This window comes from Rhodnius prolixus, unplaced genomic scaffold, assembly GCF_049639745.1.
Source record: "Rhodnius prolixus isolate KJV_2025 unplaced genomic scaffold, Rpr scaffold_10, whole genome shotgun sequence".
NCBI lineage: Eukaryota > Metazoa > Arthropoda > Insecta > Hemiptera > Reduviidae > Rhodnius > Rhodnius prolixus.
The window spans coordinates 4,939,567-4,959,402 of record NW_027411615.1 but is presented as its reverse complement, the minus strand read 5'-3'; the positions used below and the strand labels follow the sequence as shown (position 1 = coordinate 4,959,402).

General features: G+C 33.3%; 1 protein-coding gene across 5 annotated transcripts in view; it reads right to left on the bottom strand.

Moving 5' to 3' along the window:
• The window catches only part of LOC141456792 (furin-like protease 1), a 749,499-nt gene that overhangs the window by 215,406 nt on the left and 514,257 nt on the right, over nucleotides 1-19,836 (bottom strand). The gene's annotated exons all lie outside the window — the stretch shown is intronic.

Below are 19,836 nucleotides of genomic sequence, written 5' to 3'. Positions count from 1 at the left end.
CAATGAATTTCGCAAGGAAAATATAGGGCGGAAATGAATGAAGCAGATTGCTGCAGTTCAGGATCTTGATGTGGAAAAGTAGTTTACGAACAACCTACCGGATATCGAATAATGATTTTCATTTAACTAAAATGTTCCAAGCTTGCAGATTAAAATATTAAATAAATAGAACTTTACGAAGACTGCAAAAAAAAATAACTTTAATCATCAAGTAGGATTAATAAAAAAGAGACCATCAATATAACTTTTCTGCAAAGACAAAACATACTTGCCTCAGTTGGAATCTCAAACTCTAAATACAATGGTAGTTCTTTGAAAAATACAAGAACATATCACCTTTTTTTTGACAGAATCATGTAAATGAAAATTTAATGCCCTGTAAATTTGAAATTGCCAAGTTCCTACTACTTCCAAGTTCAACGTCACAATTTGTCTCACATCTTAACATTTTAAGGCAGTTGAAACGTCGGTGGCCACTTTCAGCTTCTTAATGAAGTAAGTGGGCCAGTGCATAACTAGTGGCAATGTTCTTCTTTAAGAAGGTTTCATTATTGGGGTGCAAATGTCCCCCTCTTGAAACTCATGTATTTCAATTTTATCATATTGTATCAGCTTCAATTGTTGCAGAAATATAGCTGCAGTTGTGGTGAGAAAAAAAAAAGGAAAAGCATATACAGTGGTACCTCGGTTTTCGTACGACTTGACTTTCGAACAAATCAGTATTCGACCAAGAAATTCGAATACAAACATTTGGAACTCGAACACCACCGAGATGAGCCGAGTTGTTTTTATATTTACACTTTTAGATCTTATTTCTTGTTTAGATATCTTGTTTTTACATAAAATATAAAAATTAGGCAAGTAAAACTGGCATATTTCTGGGGCTTAGAAACGAAATAAACTGACATAGTTTACATTATTTCTTATGGGAAAAATTGTTTCGGTTCTCGACCGCACTTCCGGAACGAATTGGGGGTCGAGAACCGAGGTACCACTGTATTTAAAAAATAGACGTGACATGAAAATGTATCGCTTATCACCTTCAAAAAAAATAATTACGTGATTCTGCATGCGTGATGGTAGTAGCGTTTTATTATAATACAGTAATAACTGTGTTGTTTTAATGAAAAAGGTAGGGATCTCAGCTGGTACTAGAAATCAGGCATAAACTCTGAACTTCCTGCTTTATACTGAACCAACCACACACACAAAGGCAGCCAGACTGATCCCCAGATTCACACCTAATTACGTTACTTCCTTGTTTCGGAACTCAAGTTATCCAACTAATGCAAACAGAAGTGGAAGTATCAAGGATTCAGCTGGCTGTGTTTTTCGTTTTTATTGATATTTGGATATTTGTTTCAAACAATCCATGGAGCAATTTCGTTTCCTGAAGTCATAAATTATCCAGAGGAAGTTTGCTAAAAGTACAGCATCAATCGCGTTGTTCTCTTAGTCAAATTTAATATTTTTTTAAAAAAAGAGTAAAATTAATAATAAACTGTTGAATTACTGGACACGAAACAAAGAAAATGTCGTTTAAACAACCCTATTAAACGAGAACAAAAGCATTAATAAAAACCATGGATTGCCATCCATAAATAAATGGTCAATGAACTTAAGTTCCAGTCGAATTGATCCACGGATTAATAAATTTAACTGAAATAAAACAAAACAAGCTAAATAAACAAGAATTCCATTCAATAAATCATAAAGTATAATAATGAAAACGGTGGAGTTAACACTTTGCTTAGAGAGCGCACAATAAACGACCCGCCAGGTAGATTTATTGTGCACAATAATTGTTTGAACTCGATTTAAAAAAAAAGAAAAAAGAAGAAATAACTGAATAGGAAAACAAAACTGTTATCAAACTGAGAACATATTGCTTTTGATAAATGTGGCTTTTCTTTTTTCTTTTTACTTTTCTAAAAAAAAAAGAGAAAACAATTAATTCAGTTTTCCAAAAAAGAGAAATTTATTTCAATTTTTGAAAGGTACTTTATCTGCATAAAATTAATGGATACAAAAATGAATTGTCTTTCTATGGTATTCACAATTTTTATTATAGAAATAATTAATATAAAATATTAATTTTTAAATATTATAAAAAAAGCAAAGTAATTTAGGGTGTGAAGTAGACCACCTCTTCGTGGTACACCCTGGGTAATGGATAAATGGACAACGCGGTAGTCATCTCCGCGAAGGAGGCAAAGCAGTCTACAGGAAAAGGAGGATGAAGTAAGGAACTTCGTCCAGATTGAGGGTTGCTCACATGGACCAATAGTAAAAAACTGTTTTTAAAAGATTGTATTTATTTGCAACTGCATACAATGGTGGATCAAGCAAAAAAATAATGAATAAGAATGAATATACTTATATATATGGATACATTAGAGTGGTAACGTGAACGAGTGTTCAGCAGCTGTCACTGCAAACATTAGCCAACCTAAGACGATCTACGTTATGTAGAAAAATAATCTAGGGGCCATCAACGTCTGCGAGACTGCGTAGGGAGTGTTCTGGGAGAAAGAATGCGGATTAGAGGATTGTGAATGGAGGAGCTGATGTGGCGTGAAATTTTAAGTAGCGGGATTGATCTAAGTCTGCGACAGAAGGAATATTTAGGTCCGTGTGGGGATGGTGAGGTTAGAGATAGAAAATCGGTCGGGATTGGAGGGTTTGTATTCGGTTGAGGTCGTTTGGTTTGCCCTGCAACAATTCAAGTCCATTTAGGAGCGTTTACCAAGCAGTCTTTCCAGTGTTTTGCATCTGTTTTCACTGTCTATCCGTTTTAATCGGATATGAGGGTTCCATGTAGAATCGCTTGTCCAGACAATGGCCGGAGATATTTCATTTAATTCACATCGGGGACGGTACTTTTGTTGAGATAAACTGGATGTAGAGTATAGGGTGAAAACTATATTTGGATTTTCCTAGTTAAACCTTGATCCTCCACTAGCAAAACCAGGGTTCAAGGATTTTGAGGCTAAAGCAAAAAAATTGATTCTACAATCTCTCCAAAACAATATAAATAAAAGTACCGTATTGAGTTTAGCCAAACATTGGTGGATTCTTGGAGATGTAACGAGGAGGGACAAAATCTACGATACTCATAAAGTGATTTACACAAATCGCTAAAAATATAAAGTAGTAAGATTTTTAGTAAACCAAAATCAATGATTTGCAAAAATTCAGCCAAATGGAAGAGCCACTCCATTGAATTGATTGAATTTCTCCAAAAAAAAAAACTCTAAGCTTCTCTCTCTTTAAACCTGGTAGACTCTCAGTATATTTTCCCAATAAAATCCTTCGTACGACAGCTCTAGGATGAGGAAAGTGGGTTAAAGCTTTCCAGCAAAGTCATTTAAACTTAATGCGTAAGCACACTATCTGTTTCACATTAAAGGAATATATATTACTCATTTGAAGAAAATCATTTAAGCTGAAATAAAGAAAACCTATGACGCAAATTAAGTTAAGAAAATGTCTTGCAAGGGCAAGGTTTAAATTTTTCTGCAGCAATCCAAAATAAGAAAATATTGTAAGGAAAAGTCTTCCATAAAAACTGTTTTAGTTCAACAGAGTTTCAATATAATATCCTATTTATAAATACTTAATTTATCTGTTGCCCTTTGAACTTATTTAATTGGCAAACCACTATGTTTCTTTTATTTTCTATTAGTTAATAATTAATAACTAATATTGTTTTGAAACTTTACAAAGGGTTATTAATGCAGTTTAAATTAATACAAGTCCTCAGAAATGTTTAGAGAAGTGCCATACTGCCATTAATATTGACTCAGCTCCTTGATTAATTAAGTTACGACAACTTTATGGACTAAGTTGATGTCCAACATCTCCGTTATATAGTACAACTAATAATCTATTGATATCTACTAAGGATGACAAAGTAGCATTAAAATTAGTTCAACAATATCCGCTTAGGCTAAGTTATAATTGATGGAACTTCTATACCTGCTAGCGATTTCCGTTATTGGTGGATTAAATATAATTATTACAAAATAGTTCCTTTTATTTGAAAAATCTATTAATCGATGATAATGATTTCCGCTAGTTTAAAAGGAAATTGACTTTTTTTTAATCTGTATTATTAAATCTTAAGATACTGATGTATTATGCAGCGATGTTGTTGTGATATAATTGTTGCGAAAAAACCTCCTGGATTTATGCTGATTCAGTCTGAAATTTGTAAAGGTTATTTCAAATCTTTGCATAGTGGAAGTCTAAAAATAAAATAATAGATGATTCAGAGACGAATGAACAATACTAAACCATACGAGAGAAATCTTCCAATCTAGTTCGGACACTTCTTCGAATTATTTTTGGTTAATATTTTCTTGGATACAACCAGTAGCTTTGAATGTTCTTGCAGTGCGCAGGAAGTGGTGTGGATATAAAGTGTTATTTTCCGTTGCATGGCCACATCTTCCGCCCCTGTACCTACATACTACACACCGTTCATTTCTGTTTTTTCTTGATTTGTGTATATATTGGATTCATTTTAAATGAGTGCTAAACATTAAGCCCAAGAGCGGAAATTATTTAACTTAAAAATTCACTTGAATACTTGCGTAATAAACTATTCAATAATCACAAATAACTGAATTAAAAATAAACAAAAAATAACAGCGATAAATCAAGAAAGGGAATTAACAATTCTCCTTTAACAGGAAGTGATAGTAAACAAACCTCTGATGGCATTAACTTAATAAAGGAAACAATGACTCTCTTATTAAACTTGTTATACTAGATTCACAGAAAAGATTAAGTATCTAGTTTCAGTATAATTGTGTACTTGTGTGTGTTTAACTTTGTGTGAATTGTATCATGCAAATACTGTCCAACAATAATTAAAAATATTAAATTAACAGTGAGAATATCTTTTGAACTACCCAACCAATCAAATCGACCAAGACGTCAATTTTTAAGGGAAAAACAAAACCTAGTTTTAGAAAATGGGCGTGGAAAATTTGGTTTAAAATTTCGATTCCTCACCAAAAAAAAAATTAAGGGGTTACCGTTCACACTTTTTTATTATCTAAGACTGTCGCACTATCTTTTGATCATCCTATAATACAGGGTGTAGTTATACGGAGGAGTGGTCGAAACTTCGGGAGGTGATTCTGGGCATCATTTGCAACAAAAAATTCTATATAAACTATGGCTCGATTCGGCTCCGTTTTATAGATATTTTTAATTTTATGTTTTTTCAAGGTATTACTATTTTTTAGCAAACAGTTGCCTATATTTCTCAAACTACTAAAGCTAAAGCAATTTCAAGAAGCTTATTAGAAAGAAGGTTAAATTTCCTTTTAAATAAGCTAATTTATATTCCAAAATAATAATAACAAGTGTTTCATTTTGCGGCCCAAAAATAAGAAATAGTAAGTTTCTAATTTTTTCCAAAAACTTTGACTTCATTTTTCTCAAAAATATTAAATCAGTTTAAAACGTACACTCCTCATGAAAAACATCAAAATACAAACACCTTTCGAAAGGTATACGATGAATAGGGGTTACTTTAAAAATTGATGCACAAATCTGTGATTAATTCTGTACCTCGGAGAGAAAAGGCACCATGTCCATTTTTTTCGATTTTCAGATTTTGGCATCATTTTACAAATTTTTTGTTGCTCTTTCTACAGGTGTAAAGCACTATGTCCTATGTTTACTATTAAGCGATTTATGTATATTTAAAAAGCACTATGATACTTCATTGCTTAAGGGTAAAAGGCACTACATGGGCATAAATTTTTTTCACAATGGAGATCAAAATAAAATATTTTAAAATATGGGAGGTTAAGTGGCCATACCAACTATAATAATTATGGTGAGAAGTACAGGAAAGAGTACAACCGGAAAAGTGGAACAAAAAAGGAATTTGGAAAAATATCTTTATTTGGCTCCCCTGTAAAATTTACTTTTTGTGACATGGTGCCTTTTCCCTCCGAGGTACAGAATTGCAAAAAAGTAGACCTCAAAACGGCGTCAGCATTACGAAAGGAATTCACCTACCATAAGAATATAATTGATCAGAAACATCAAATCCGGTACCATTTTTTGCAAACGTGTTATTTAATAATTAATTAATTTAAGAACTATATTCAAAAATATAAAATTTGCAATATAAATAATAAAATGAGTTTAAATGGGTGTCATGTACCAATTTCGAAAGAAAGGATTTTCGTTTAAAGTGTTTTGATCTTTATGTTATTCTTTAGTTAATTAGAAAAATTAAAACTGTCCGGTAGGACAGTTGTATAAGTGTTGATTATGCTAAATAAGTGAATAAATCATCATTTTGAACTACTCAATAAACTTTAGGAATTTACAGGTTGTGAAGAGCTAATGAATTAGCCGAGAACTTACTTATCGCTCTAATCTAGTGCAGCATGTGCTGCAAACCTTCTCCAAAACAAAGAAGTTCAAAATATAATGATGCGGGTTTTAATCGAGGCACAAAAGCAGTCTTGATGCGGTATTTAAAAAAAATTAAAGGATAAAAGCTAATATTCTGTTTATTTTATTAATAATAAAAAATAAATAAATAAATGAACTTGAAGTAGACTTGAGAAAAGATTTTGTAGAGTATTGCCCGCATAATCGGATTTCAAAACAAAGTAAAACAAGACTACGTAGAAGGAAGAAAACTGGAGAAAAATATAAAAACAAGAAAGAAAGAGGGAATAGTTCTTGTGGAAGTTGAATAAAAGAAGGATTATTGGCTTGAAAGGTCAGCAGGAAAACCTGGGAAAAGAAGCAGCCGTGATGAGTGAAAGAAAGTTTGGGAGGGTCTTGGAGATGAGAAGAATGCGAAGAAAAGTGAATGGTGAGGTCGGGAATCAAGGAGGCTGAGAATGGATGGATATTGTTATAGTAGCATTGTCAGAGCCGAGGCTCTGTCCCGTTTTGTTGAAGGGTTCCCTCTGACTACTCTTTGTGGTAATAATTCATCTTCACACTGCTCGACCCTAGGATTTATTGAAAACTTCTCCTTGACGTAGGAGGAATCTACCATCTTTTACTGAAGAGAGATGAATTGTCATAAGAGAGGGCGTTGGAATATTTTTGTACAAATTTTTCCTCTTCTTTTTTTCTGTATCAAGATAGAAGAGGAAGTCTTGGGAAATGTAAGGAAACTGTTGGGCGAGTGTTTTTCTTCTGTTTCCTTTCACTTTCATACATGGCCTTGGTGCTATCAATAAAAGATGAGTCTGAATAGAAGGGTCGCTCAGAAGAAAGTCTATATTTCTTACTAGATTCGTACGGTGAACAAAAGTTGGACAGGATACTGGAAAAGAATCTAAATCTATCTCTCCTAATAAGATACTTCTAGGTGACAATAAATCTGCCCGTCATTATCTTACCCAGTAAAACTAGGGATCATTAAACCCCAAAAGAAAAAAAAAATCCCTCTACTGCAACTATTTGGGAACGAGTTAAAGTTTAAATTAGTTGCTTTTATTGAAAAACGAAACTTAAATATTAAAGATTTCTGCAGACAACATCTTGTGGGGAGTAAAGTTTATCTAATAAAGGGAAATTAGGCAGTCTGACGTTTTGTTCGATATCTAAAATAGATTAGTGCTTGAGGCGAATTCTTTGGCTTCCTCCACTCGCGGAAGTTAGAAGAGTCTTACTGAGTCGACATCTTGTAGGTTTATTAAGAAGAACTTCTTTCATAAACTCTATGATTTTCCAATCAGTCAGTCGGCTATTCCTTTATTATTTTCTCATCTCTTACATCGTAAACTACAAATAATGTACACGCAATTGGCCAGAATTGTTTCGGCATAGGGACAACAGTGGGATAACCTCTCACAGGCACTCTTTCCCATCTACAACCTACTGGTGGTGCAAAAAAAAGTGCAAAACTTTAGCTGGAGGGTAATGTGCAGCATCCTGCTTAGATTTCTTTAGACTTATTTTCTTTCACTATTAGAAATGCAAACTTCAGTAGGAAACTACAAATCTCTCTCTTTTTCTTAGTAAGACCCTCGTTGCACTTTCGATCTTATGCTTTCAATAGACTAGCAGCTACTTCGTGTGTTCTGACTTACAAGCTTGGATATAATCTCTTTTGTAAAGTAAAACTTTAACATCTTACAGCGTCCTGTTTTTTGGAATGAATATGAAAGTGAAGACGAACGGCACTAACGCGTTAAAAATGTGTGGTTCTTGGAAAGATTATTTACAATATTTCTGAAAACTAAGGTTTTATTATTGTTAATTCTAAGGTGGAATCGTCTAGCTTTAGGTTACAGAGAGCTCAATAAGAAAATAATCACATTTCACGTTCATCACCTGCGTAGGATAAAAACTAAGACGCGACAGTTTCAAGTTTTAAAAAACTTCGGAACAAGGGAGTAACTATTGTGTTCCATTACTAACCAATTGTATATTCACCTCAAATGCGTCACTTCTTCCTGCCCGGTACTAAAATAATTACTTACTTCCGTTTTATATTAATCAAATCAGTATTTTCTATATATAAAAAAAGGGATATTTATTTATATAAAAAAAAATATTAGAGAAATTAAACAGATAAATACTCCCTGTAAATAAAATACCCCCTACTTCCACAGATTGACAAGGAGTGATGATAGAGTACAAATGACGGACTGGCCTCCATTTTAGAATACTAAACTTGGCCAACTCAATTACTTTAAGTGCTTCAAGCTTTATGTACTTTACATTTTATGTCCACGGTCTGTGGAACACACCATTTAATCCATTTTCTCTTTACCTCTCTCTCAAACTGGATCCTCTCAGCCTCTAGGTATTTCTATCTCACTCTTTCACTAATCTCGAACAAGCTAACAAAATAATAGTACAGTTTTACTCAGTATAGTACAGAAAACTACTAGATCACTATTTAAATTAATTTATAAACTAAGAAAAAAAAGTTAGAGAAAACAACAAAGTTAAAATAAACACCAAACTACATTTCCCTCTGTGGTTTATTACAATTGATTAAAATCGATAGTTACCAATTGTACAAAACCTTAACTGATCTCAAGAAGTTCCATTTATAGTTTTCCCCTTATCTTAGAGTTCTCCAAGTTTAAAGAGAGAGACAGCCATACAGGTTGAGACAGCAAGCATGGGTTTTTCATTGACCCAAAAAGCGGGACTATGAAACTCATAAGCTCGTCAGTCTGTATTTCCTTTTCTATTCTCCCTGACAAAAACCTACAAAGTTTATCCTCAAAGTGCTTGCACTTTCTCAGTCTACAGTGGCCAATCAGCAGGCCTACTATAAACCGAATTCATATTTGCAAGAACTATTAAAGAGGCATTCTTTCTCAGTTTCTCACAAATCTAAAATGTAAGCTTACCAGCTTTATTTTTTGTCACTGTGACAGCTATAGAAAGATGATTGACTCCTTCTTCTTCTCGCATTCCTGAAGTTCATTCAAGGATAAAAGGAAACCTTTTGGGGCTTCAGCAAAGAAGATGTTTGTTCTTAAGAGCGGAGTAAAAAATTGCATACTGAAAACGAATGTCCGAACATTAGACAACTAAAACTCACTATGAATCCAGCGGAACAGCATTTTGTCGCAACAACATCCTATTTCGGATTACCTTGTCCAGTGCGAGGGTTGAAGTTGCATTTTCTAATTACTGTAGAATTGATATAATATAATCAAAGCTTGTCTCTGGTAGAATCTAATCAAATACCCATGCTATTTCTCCATGAGCCACCTGGCATAATTAACGTCGTTTACAAACTACAGGTTCTCCCCACACTGGGACCTTCAAAGCACAACGTTCTCTCTCTCTCTCTCCACTAATTTAGGTTCATTAAAAATAACTTGTAATGGATTTTTATTTAGAACTTAATTTATATTACTAAAAATATTTATGGCCTAGATTTTGTAATGAAATATGGCACGCAGTTTAGCTAGGTTACTGACACTGAACACCTCATTCAGGATTATTTGCGACAATTAGAGGTCAAAAAAGGAAGTTCTAAAACACAAGAGATTGTTGATTGTCAACGAGTAATAAAGTAAGCAACGAATTAACTATTGTTAATTATTTCACAAGCGAGTTGATTGTGATTACGGAAGTAAATCTTCATTTGCTTCCGTTCAAAACGCACCTGCTGCACCACATTAGAATATCGTTATTTTTGTTTTGTTTATTCAAATTGACTGACTCTGCCTCCTCATACCCCTATCCAATCGCGGCAGGCGTTCCCCAAGGTTCCATCCTAGGTCCTATCCTGTTTTTTCACCTACATAAATCCTCTACCCAAACCTCCTCATGCTATCGATAGAGTAACCAAATTCTGCACTAAGGGGGAGAATTAAAATAAACCACGATAAGACTAACGCTATACTCTTCATCTAACGCAGACAGACAAATTAGACACAATAATTCTCTGATCCCGTGGTCTACCCACGTTAAGTACCTAGGCCTAACTTTGGACAACAAACTGACTTTCACTGCACACGTTCAGGACAAAGTAAACTCAGGCAAACTGGACTACACGACTGCTATTTCCTCTACTCTCACGTGACTCCAAAATGACTGTGACTAACAAACTACTCCTTTAAAAAGTAGTCATTAGGCCGATGTTTTGCTCTATGCCTGCTCCGCCTGGAGCCTGACTTGTAGTAGCAACATCAAGAAACTTCAGAGAACTCAGAACAAATTTCTTAGACTCTCCACGACGTACTAGAATTGACTCACTCCACGGAGACTGCATCCATTATCCCCCGGTACACTCCTACGATCCAAAATCGTCTGCTCAAACTCCTTTCCATCCTAGACTGTCATCCTAATCCACTCTGCCGTGACATAGCCTCCCCTACAGATCCTTCTACAACATACAGACACAGAAGACTAAAACATATCCTACTCTAACTCTCTACACTAGCTGCAGGTTTTTCCTCCTTTTTCCCTACATTCCAATCCTCCTCACCTAACTTTTCTCTTACTTCACTTAGTTAAGAAGATTGAAATGTTTTTATACATTTATACTTCTATATTTATTTTATGTATAGTATATATTCTATTAAATTGACTGATGGTTTCTTTTAGGCTAGTGTGCAAATTATTGATCATTGTTTCAAATTAGAGGCCAAGATAGATGTTAATCTTTTGTGATATTTTGCTATTCATCTTTTAAGAACTTATTTTCAATCTCATTTTTACTACTCAGAATATAACATGAGGGCTACTTCTAGAATACTTTATACCAATATCATCTTGACCCTTCCACCACCAAGGCAGGGTCCTCAATATCCCAAATATTCTTCTCAATAGATTTTTCGCCTTTTTTTCTAAGATTTATATGATGAAATTCCCAAAGAGATGAAGAATAAGAACAAAAGAAAATATTATAAAGTTTTGTCCTTTTACTAAAAACTTTACTTACAACTAGTGACTGCCACTAGTTAATTTAATAATAAGTGTGGGTTCCATAAATACTGTAATAAAACTCGCTAAACTTATAAGTAGTAATTTGATTTATTAACACATTAACATTACTCACATTAACATTTACTAGCAACTAACGCTATTCAACTACAGTTACCATTTACAACAGTCCCAACAGTTTACTGTTACTTACTCACTACGTATCGCCACAAAACTGTTCCACGGCTGACCACTGGTCCGCACAGCACCGAATTGGGCTAGACTCAAGCGCACTAACTAAGTTCTACTCACTAACTGACTAACTGCCCAAATGGCTAACTCTGAAGCACTCCGCAACACTGACTCTCTCAAAACTGTTCCTTCCAAAGTGTCTCTCCAAAAACTGGCTCTCTCCAACCGAGACTCCAACCGTGACTGACTGCTACTCGGTCTGACTGCAACTTCAACGCGACTCCCCCACTCCAACTGGGACTGTCCCACTCCAACTCCATCTGTCTCACTCTTTAACTCCGTCTGTCTCACTCCCACCTGCCACTCACTTGCTGGGGAAAAACACATATTGCCCCCACTCCACCTGGAGCCTTTCTCTTAGCTGGAACCTTTCTCTTTTTCCATAAAAATAAAATTCCCAAATTTTCTTTAAAGAATAGGACATATCCTTGTTTACAAGAGTAATTTTGGTGCAACTATGTAACTATAAAATTTTTGGCAACTATAAAATGTAAAAAAAAAAGTTGTCAGAATCAGCTGTTTAATTTCGTCTTAGAACTTAAATTTATATTTAAAACTCAATTCTACTCGAAGTATAAAAACTTACGACATTATTTAATAACAAGTAGGAAATATTTTATTATAAAAATACCGCATGGCATGGTGACGTCATAAAGTAGTCCCAATAAAAATAATAATTAAAATTATTTAAAAAATATTTTAAGCGTAAACAAACTTTTCTTTTAATTAAAAACTAACAAGAAAAATTAGTATAACTTTTTATATTAATAAAAAAAAAAATATATATGGTAGGTCACATATGGTAATCACATATGGTAGGTAACGGCCATTATAACCTTTTCACTACTGTTATCAGTCCAGCTCGTGTTCTGGTAGAGGTAACATCACTTCTGCGCAGTAAGTACATTTTCTTAATTTAAATTGAAAATATTCCATCAAATTTTTGTAACTATTAATAGAGAATTAGAAAGAAAGAAGAATACATTAAAAATGGTTATTTTACATGTTATTATTTAACAAAATTAAGGAAAAATAGAATTGATCCCAATATAGACTTGTCTCAACAGGCATGAATTCTTTAAAGAATTTATGTGTGTATAGGTTTTTAATATTTTAAATCTACTGATGACTTTTTTAAAGGTAACTAAGTCTTAGCAATAAGAATTTGATGGAATTGTAATAAGTGCTTTTCTCACAAACTTTAATTCACTTATTTGTTTCAAAGCATGTGGAATATAATAAGCTACTACTTCTTTGATTGATACAAGTTACCTTAAATTTAACTCTATCGATTTAATTAAACCATGAATGGTCATAAAATTACTTTAATTCAATTGAATTTGAGTTAAAATTAAGTTCAACAAGTTGATTTTGGAGAATCAGTCCATTTAGTCTTTTATTTAGGATTGAATTACTCGTACGAAAATCAGAAAGAACCATACTTTTGGTACTACACTTTTACAGCAATGCATGTTGAACTCTTGACTCCTGTTACCTTCTTTAGTTAAACACTTGCAATGCATGTTAATCTCTTGACTCCTGTTACCTTCTTTAGTTAAACACTTACAATGCAAGTTAATCTCTTGACTCCTGTTACCTTCTTTAGTTAAACTCTTGTAATGCATGTTAACTCTTGACTCCTTTTACGTCTTTAGTTTATTAGTTAGTTATTATGTAACTTCATTTATTTTATTTTATGAACTCTATGGATCACTAATCTTTGTTTTTCTATTGTTACAGGAACCGAGCTCGAGTATGTTAAAATCACCGGGAGTGCTTGTTTCGGAACTTCTTTTTACCCTTTATTAAATATCATTTATATTTAACCAGTGCGTATTAAAAACCAATTGCATCGGGTTCTTCCAAATTCCGCTAAAGTAAAGCCTGCGAAGTATTTGTTTGTGATATATTTTTAAATAGTGTCAAGTGTCCAGTGCCAATTGACGATAGACGAGGCCTCTTGCTCCTCCTCCTCCGCCAAGACGAAGACGCAGTGGACTACATCGATGGATATGTAACTGCAAGATATTGTTACATATCCCAACCTACAGCAAAAAAAGGTAAACTGGGGAATTATAGTGGTTATATTGATGACGTTCGGGCGCGATCAGTAGCATGTGATTCGCTCTAGAGCGAGTGACACGCTAAAATCTCCTCATACAAAATTTTAACATTTTTATATTTGGCCAAATATTTCTTCGTGGTTTCTATTCTTTGTAACTATCTTTTCCGTCAATGATAAATACCTCGAGTTTATCCATAATTATGATTCCATTTATTAGGGCATGTTAGGAACTTCAAGAAGAAGGATGACATAACATATTAGATAGTTAAAGTAATTTCAAAATTAAAGTTTAGACTTTGCTTTTTAGTTAGGGTTTTCAGGTGGACCAATACAATATATTAGTTAGACTAAATAATTACAAAATTAAAGTTTAGAATTCGCTTTTTAGTTAAGGTTTTCAGCTACACATCAACCAGCCAGCCACTCTAGTGCATGATACATATTTAGTGCATGACAAAATGACACTAGTCATTTTATAAATAAATGGAATCATAATTATTCATTTATATGGCCACTACTAATATCCTTCTTCGGAACTTCAAGTCCAAGTAGAGCAGAGGGGTAAGTCCATTCTGCATGTTACTAAGCATGTTTACTTTCTCTGCATGATATATTTACAGGATATATATTTTCATATATTAGTTAGATTTTTAAAGTCATCTCAAAATTTAAGTTTAGAGTTTACTTTTTATCAAAATTAAAGTTTAGATTTTGCTTTTTAGTTAGGGTTTTCAGGTGGATATGAACAACATATTAGTTAGACATTTAAAATAATTTCAAAATTATAGTTTAGAATTTGCTTTTTAGTTAGGGTTTTCAGGTGGAGCAAGACAATATATTAGTTAGATAATTAAAGTAATTTCAAAATTTAAGTTTAGTGCTTGCTTTTTAGTTAGGGTTTTCAGCTACACATCAACCATCTACTTTGGATATTGATAATATATTAGTTAGATATTTAAAGTAATTTCAAAATTTAAGTTTACAGTTTTCTTTTTAGTTAGGGTTTTCAGCTACACATCAACCATCTACTTTGGATATTGATAATATATTAGTTAGATATTTAAAGTAATTTCAAAATTAAAGTTTACAGTTTTCTTTTTAGTTAGGGTTTTCAGATGGACCAATAGAAAATATTAGTTAGACATTTAAAGTGATTTCAAAATTAAAGTTTTGAATTTGTTTTTTAGTTAGGGTTTTCAGGTACTAAGGCTTTTGGTGTTTTACACAAACCTCACTCATTCACTGACATCATATCAACAGACACACAGTATTACAACATCACACAAAACAACACTCCAATGAAGAAACTGTGAATATCTGGAGAAATCCAGAAGTAGACAGTCCGGCTATAATTTTTAGCTTTTTCTATTTGTTGATAACTAGAAATCTGTGCAAAGTGTTTGATACACGGAACCTATTCAATCGATTCATTCTTTAGTTTAGTTTGATTCTTAGCTGTTATCATTTTTTAGTTGCGCATTGTTTATAAAACTGACTATTTAAACTACTTGTATTTTTGGGGTTTACAAGTTTTACACGAAACAGTATTACGAGTATGTACCATGTAGTTTGGTAAAGCAAAGGAACGAAAACCACTGAATAATGTTTTTAGGGAGGATTCATTTCAACTCAATTACCTTCGATACAAACTTTGAAGAGATCAATAAAGCAACAATCGAATAACCGTACTACAGCTCGCCTCAGCCCTTAACCAACATCCGTACCAGATCAAACCTTTCTCAAGTCTACTTCTTGAATCAGGGAGGATTCATTTCAACTCAATTACCTTCGATACAAACTTTGAAGAGATCAATAAAGCAACAATCGAATAACCGTACTACAGCTCGCCTCAGCCCTTAACCAACATCCATACCAGATCCAACTTTTCTCAAGTCTACTTCTTCAATCAGTTTCAATTCCATTTTTTGTCACCAATAACATTTTTCAATTCGAGTTCCCTGAATGTTAGTGGAAAATTGTTAACTTATAAACGTTTTTTCCAAAACTCCGGAGTGGGCTAAATATTCGTAGACAGGAAGAAATCCTTTATCCTGGGATTTTCTTTGTAAAAAACATTTAACGAACTTACTCAAATGACCAAATGGCTACATAGGAGCTTATATTGACTAAAATTCCAAACTTGTACTCATATTCTTACAACTTCGTGAACAATTTATGGAATCTTTTCAGTTAGAGTTCCGTTGCTATGTCTGAGTAAGCTAATCTTGTTTTACAGAGGATGTTCTTCTTGGATTTTTTCAATTTCTAAGTTCTGAGTAGGCCTTGTTGCATATATAGTATGTGATCTTTTTTAATAACAAATCAAACTTTAAAATTGTTTAGAGACTGAAACTTCAGTTGTAAATAATAAACTTTACAGAATTTCTATTTGTCATCTTAAGTTGGAGGAAGAAATCTTAAGTTCATTATACTTTCATTCGTAGAATGGTTCAATGATCTATGTGAACTAAGAGAACGGTAAATCGTATAAATATGTGAAGTTTAATTCTTCGTTTTTATCGAGGCTTAAGACAAATTCATTACTGTTCTTAGTTTAGTCGATTCCACCTGCTCGATGTTAGGGAGAAACTAAAGTATATAATCGCTTTTCTCAATTCATAAACCCACTTCTAAGACTTAGAAATGGGCCCTAACGGAGGCATAACAATTTGAAAATAGTTCAGTGGAGACAGATGACCAGTTTCACCTCTCAACATTGCACATTTAGAGCTTTACTCTAATCGCTTCCAAATGTAACAAATCGCTCGCGAGTAATTTAACATCTGTTTTTAGGAAATTAGATTGAATTATTACTCTTTTCTTATCGTAATGCAAATTGTAAAATTGCTGTTGTGAGAAATTAAGAGAAATGTATAAAAATACTTTGAGATAAAATAATGTAGTTAAATTACAAAATCATATTAAACTCTAACCAGTGAACTGAACGCCGCAATAACAAAAATAAATTTGAACAATATAAAATTGGAAAAAATAGAGTTTATTTAGTTAGGTAAAAACTGTAGGTACAATATTAAAATTACAAATTACATTTTTGGGGGGGAGAACTGTGTTTGAGGTAAAGGTTTTGGTTTAATCTTTCTTTACAAGAGCAGAATTAAAAATGGGTATTTTGGGTATTTGAAAAAGGAATGTGCAAGCAACGAGAGATTATATGTAAATGTAAATGTGTGGATGTATGTTATGTATTATTTAAATGGCAAATCGTTGAAGGGAAAATCGGCTGAGATGATCAAGTGACTTTGTTTTGTCTTGTGTTTCTGTTTGGTTATTGTTCACCATTGCTTTGTTCTGTGTTTCGCGGGTAGTTTTGAGTTCATTACCAGGGGAAAGTAAAATTGTGGTTTTCACAAGAAAATTTATTTTAACATCAAATTTTGTGATTATATATTCTATTTTTAAATACACACTATGTGTGACCGCTGTATATTTTAGAAGAACAATCAGAACTTAATATCTTAACTTTCTCACTCGATTGAACTTTATTATTTCATGTTACCTAACGTTAAATTTCTTCATCTAAACTAAACAACAAGCATCACAATCATAGTCTTCGCTGCAAAAATCTAATCTCGCTTTTTTCATCAACTAACAAAACTACAGACCTGTATCGAGGTAACTGCAGAAGCTGGACTGCAGCCAGCCCTGAGTCATCTCAGATACGAGGTGCTAAAGTTGTTAGAAAGAAAGTGAATTAAGGTTATTGTTAGCTAAAAGACAGATTGTGATGATGTTTGTTAGGAGTTTGAAGAATGTGTATTACTTTGGTCTTTAGTAACATGAAATCTAAACAGTACCACTGAGCTGAGAATGATTTTTGAATACATGTTCTGATTATTATCCACAGTATACGTTGGTAAGATGTAATAACATTTAAAAATTAGAATATTTAAACACAAAATTTGGGATTTAAAATAACTTTTTGGGTATGCAATTTTACTTCCGATAAATCAACAATTCTGAATGAATTCAAGACTGTACAATAGAACAATGGCCAACATTTAACCCAAATAGAAGATACTTAAAAGAAATCAAGTCACTGGACTTATTCAGCAGAATTTACACAACAGAGAGCCAAACATTTAAATTTACCTGGCCAAGATCGCTCCAGGCTTGCACCTTCGCTTTTTCTAACTGATATCCATTCCTCAGTAAAGATTGATGACTTATAATCACTTACTTCAAGCAAAGCTCGTCTTGGTAAAATGCAATTATTGACTAAATGTTGTATTTTAGTTTTATGTCAATGAAATGAACTCAGTTTATTTTACTAAAATTTATTTATTGTTAGTGCCGTCGCCATTAAGTCCAGTCTTATAGTTCTGGGTTTTTGTTGATAAACTTTATTAATTTCAGCTTAATTTTTATCTCAAAATATTAATATATTATCTTTATTTGTTTATAAGAAATTTGTCTTTCATTGATGCTAAATTTCATTTCTCTTATTACTTTGCATTCGTTAGTGTACTACTTTTAAATAGATACAAGAACACTTCATTGTCTTAATGTCAGTAAAGAGTTTTCTATCCGAGAAATCAATTCAGTTTTCTCCAGAAACAGATTTGCATTCGCGAGCTGTTTGTTACTCCAGGTTGCGAGAAATGATAAATGAATAATTTGTTCAAGCTCTAAATGGGAAAATCGGTGAGAGATAAAGTTGTGCTTTCATCATGTTGATCCTAAACTAAGTTACTTTGAAAATGTTTCGAATTGAGAAAGGTATTATTCAGCTAGGTTTCTCTTAAAGGTGGGTTGGACATCACTAAATCATGAACAGTAATAAGTTTAGAAAAACCAAGACTTAAAACTTCACATAAGACTCTGAGAATCTTGTTTTCTGAGTTAGAATTTAAAGATAATGAAATTGAGAGATCTCTGTAAACTTATAGCTGGGTCTATCGTTCGACGAGATACTGCGCGTGTTTTGTGATTTGCGGCGGGCGGCGATACCTTTAAAACAACGACGAATTTAATTCGCGTCGGCTTTTATTACATCGAAGTAAACCGCGTCGTTCGTGATAAATGGGGCAGTCGATTTACGCGAAACAGTCGCTTTGTTCGTCTCGTAATTCTTCTAAGGTAGCATGCTACCGGTATACGCTGTTCTGCGACCTTCCGTTCTATTCTCAATTGTTCGTGTTCTTATGGACCCGGCCTAATAAGAAGGCATATAAAAAAAATTCTATAAAGTTTATACTTAAGATGTTTCAGTCTAGTAGCAATCATAAACTTTGGTTTAAATATGAAGATCATGTCCAATATTTATGTGAACATTGCCCTACATTTTCAGTCAGTAGAAAATTTTAGACATTCGAACCGAAATGCCCCAAACACCCCAGACTAACTAACTGTTGCAATGCAATTAATATTTAGGTTTCTTCAATTAAGGCATCACATGTTTTAAGAATATGATTCTAGTTTGGAATTTGAGTTCTTTGAATTCTGTCTTTATTATTTTTATGCAGCAAGAATCAGTTGTTAAAGTTCATGCTTTGTCTTGTACAAAGGAGATTTGTTAATGCACACATTCAAGGCTAAAGATTTGCATCCAAGTAGGCTAAAAATTACATCTAACTGCGAGCAGTTATGGATAATTGTATCTTATTTGCATGGTGAATCCACTTTTGTAGTATATAATGATTAGATGTTAGTTCGGAAAGTATTGATGAACAGGATTACTTTAGACGGATGAATTGGATAAGATGGGTTAAATGAACTGGATTAGGATGGGATAGATGAAAAGGATAAGATGGGAAAGACGAACAGGGTACAAGGGATAGATGAACTGGAAAAGATGGGAAGGCTGAATTGAATAAGATGAGATTGATAAATTAGATAAGATGGGATAGACGTACAGGGGTACAAGGGATAGATGAATTGGATAAGATGGGATAGACGAACAGGAGTACAAGGGATAGATGAATTGGATAAGATGGGAAGACGAACAGGAGTACAAGGGATAGATGAATTGGATAAGATGGGAGAGATGAACAGGAGTAAAAGGGATAGATGAATTACATATGATGGGATGGACGAACAGAAGTACAAAGCATAGATTAATTGGATAAGATGGAAAAGACAAACAGGAGTACTAGGGGTAGATGAATTTG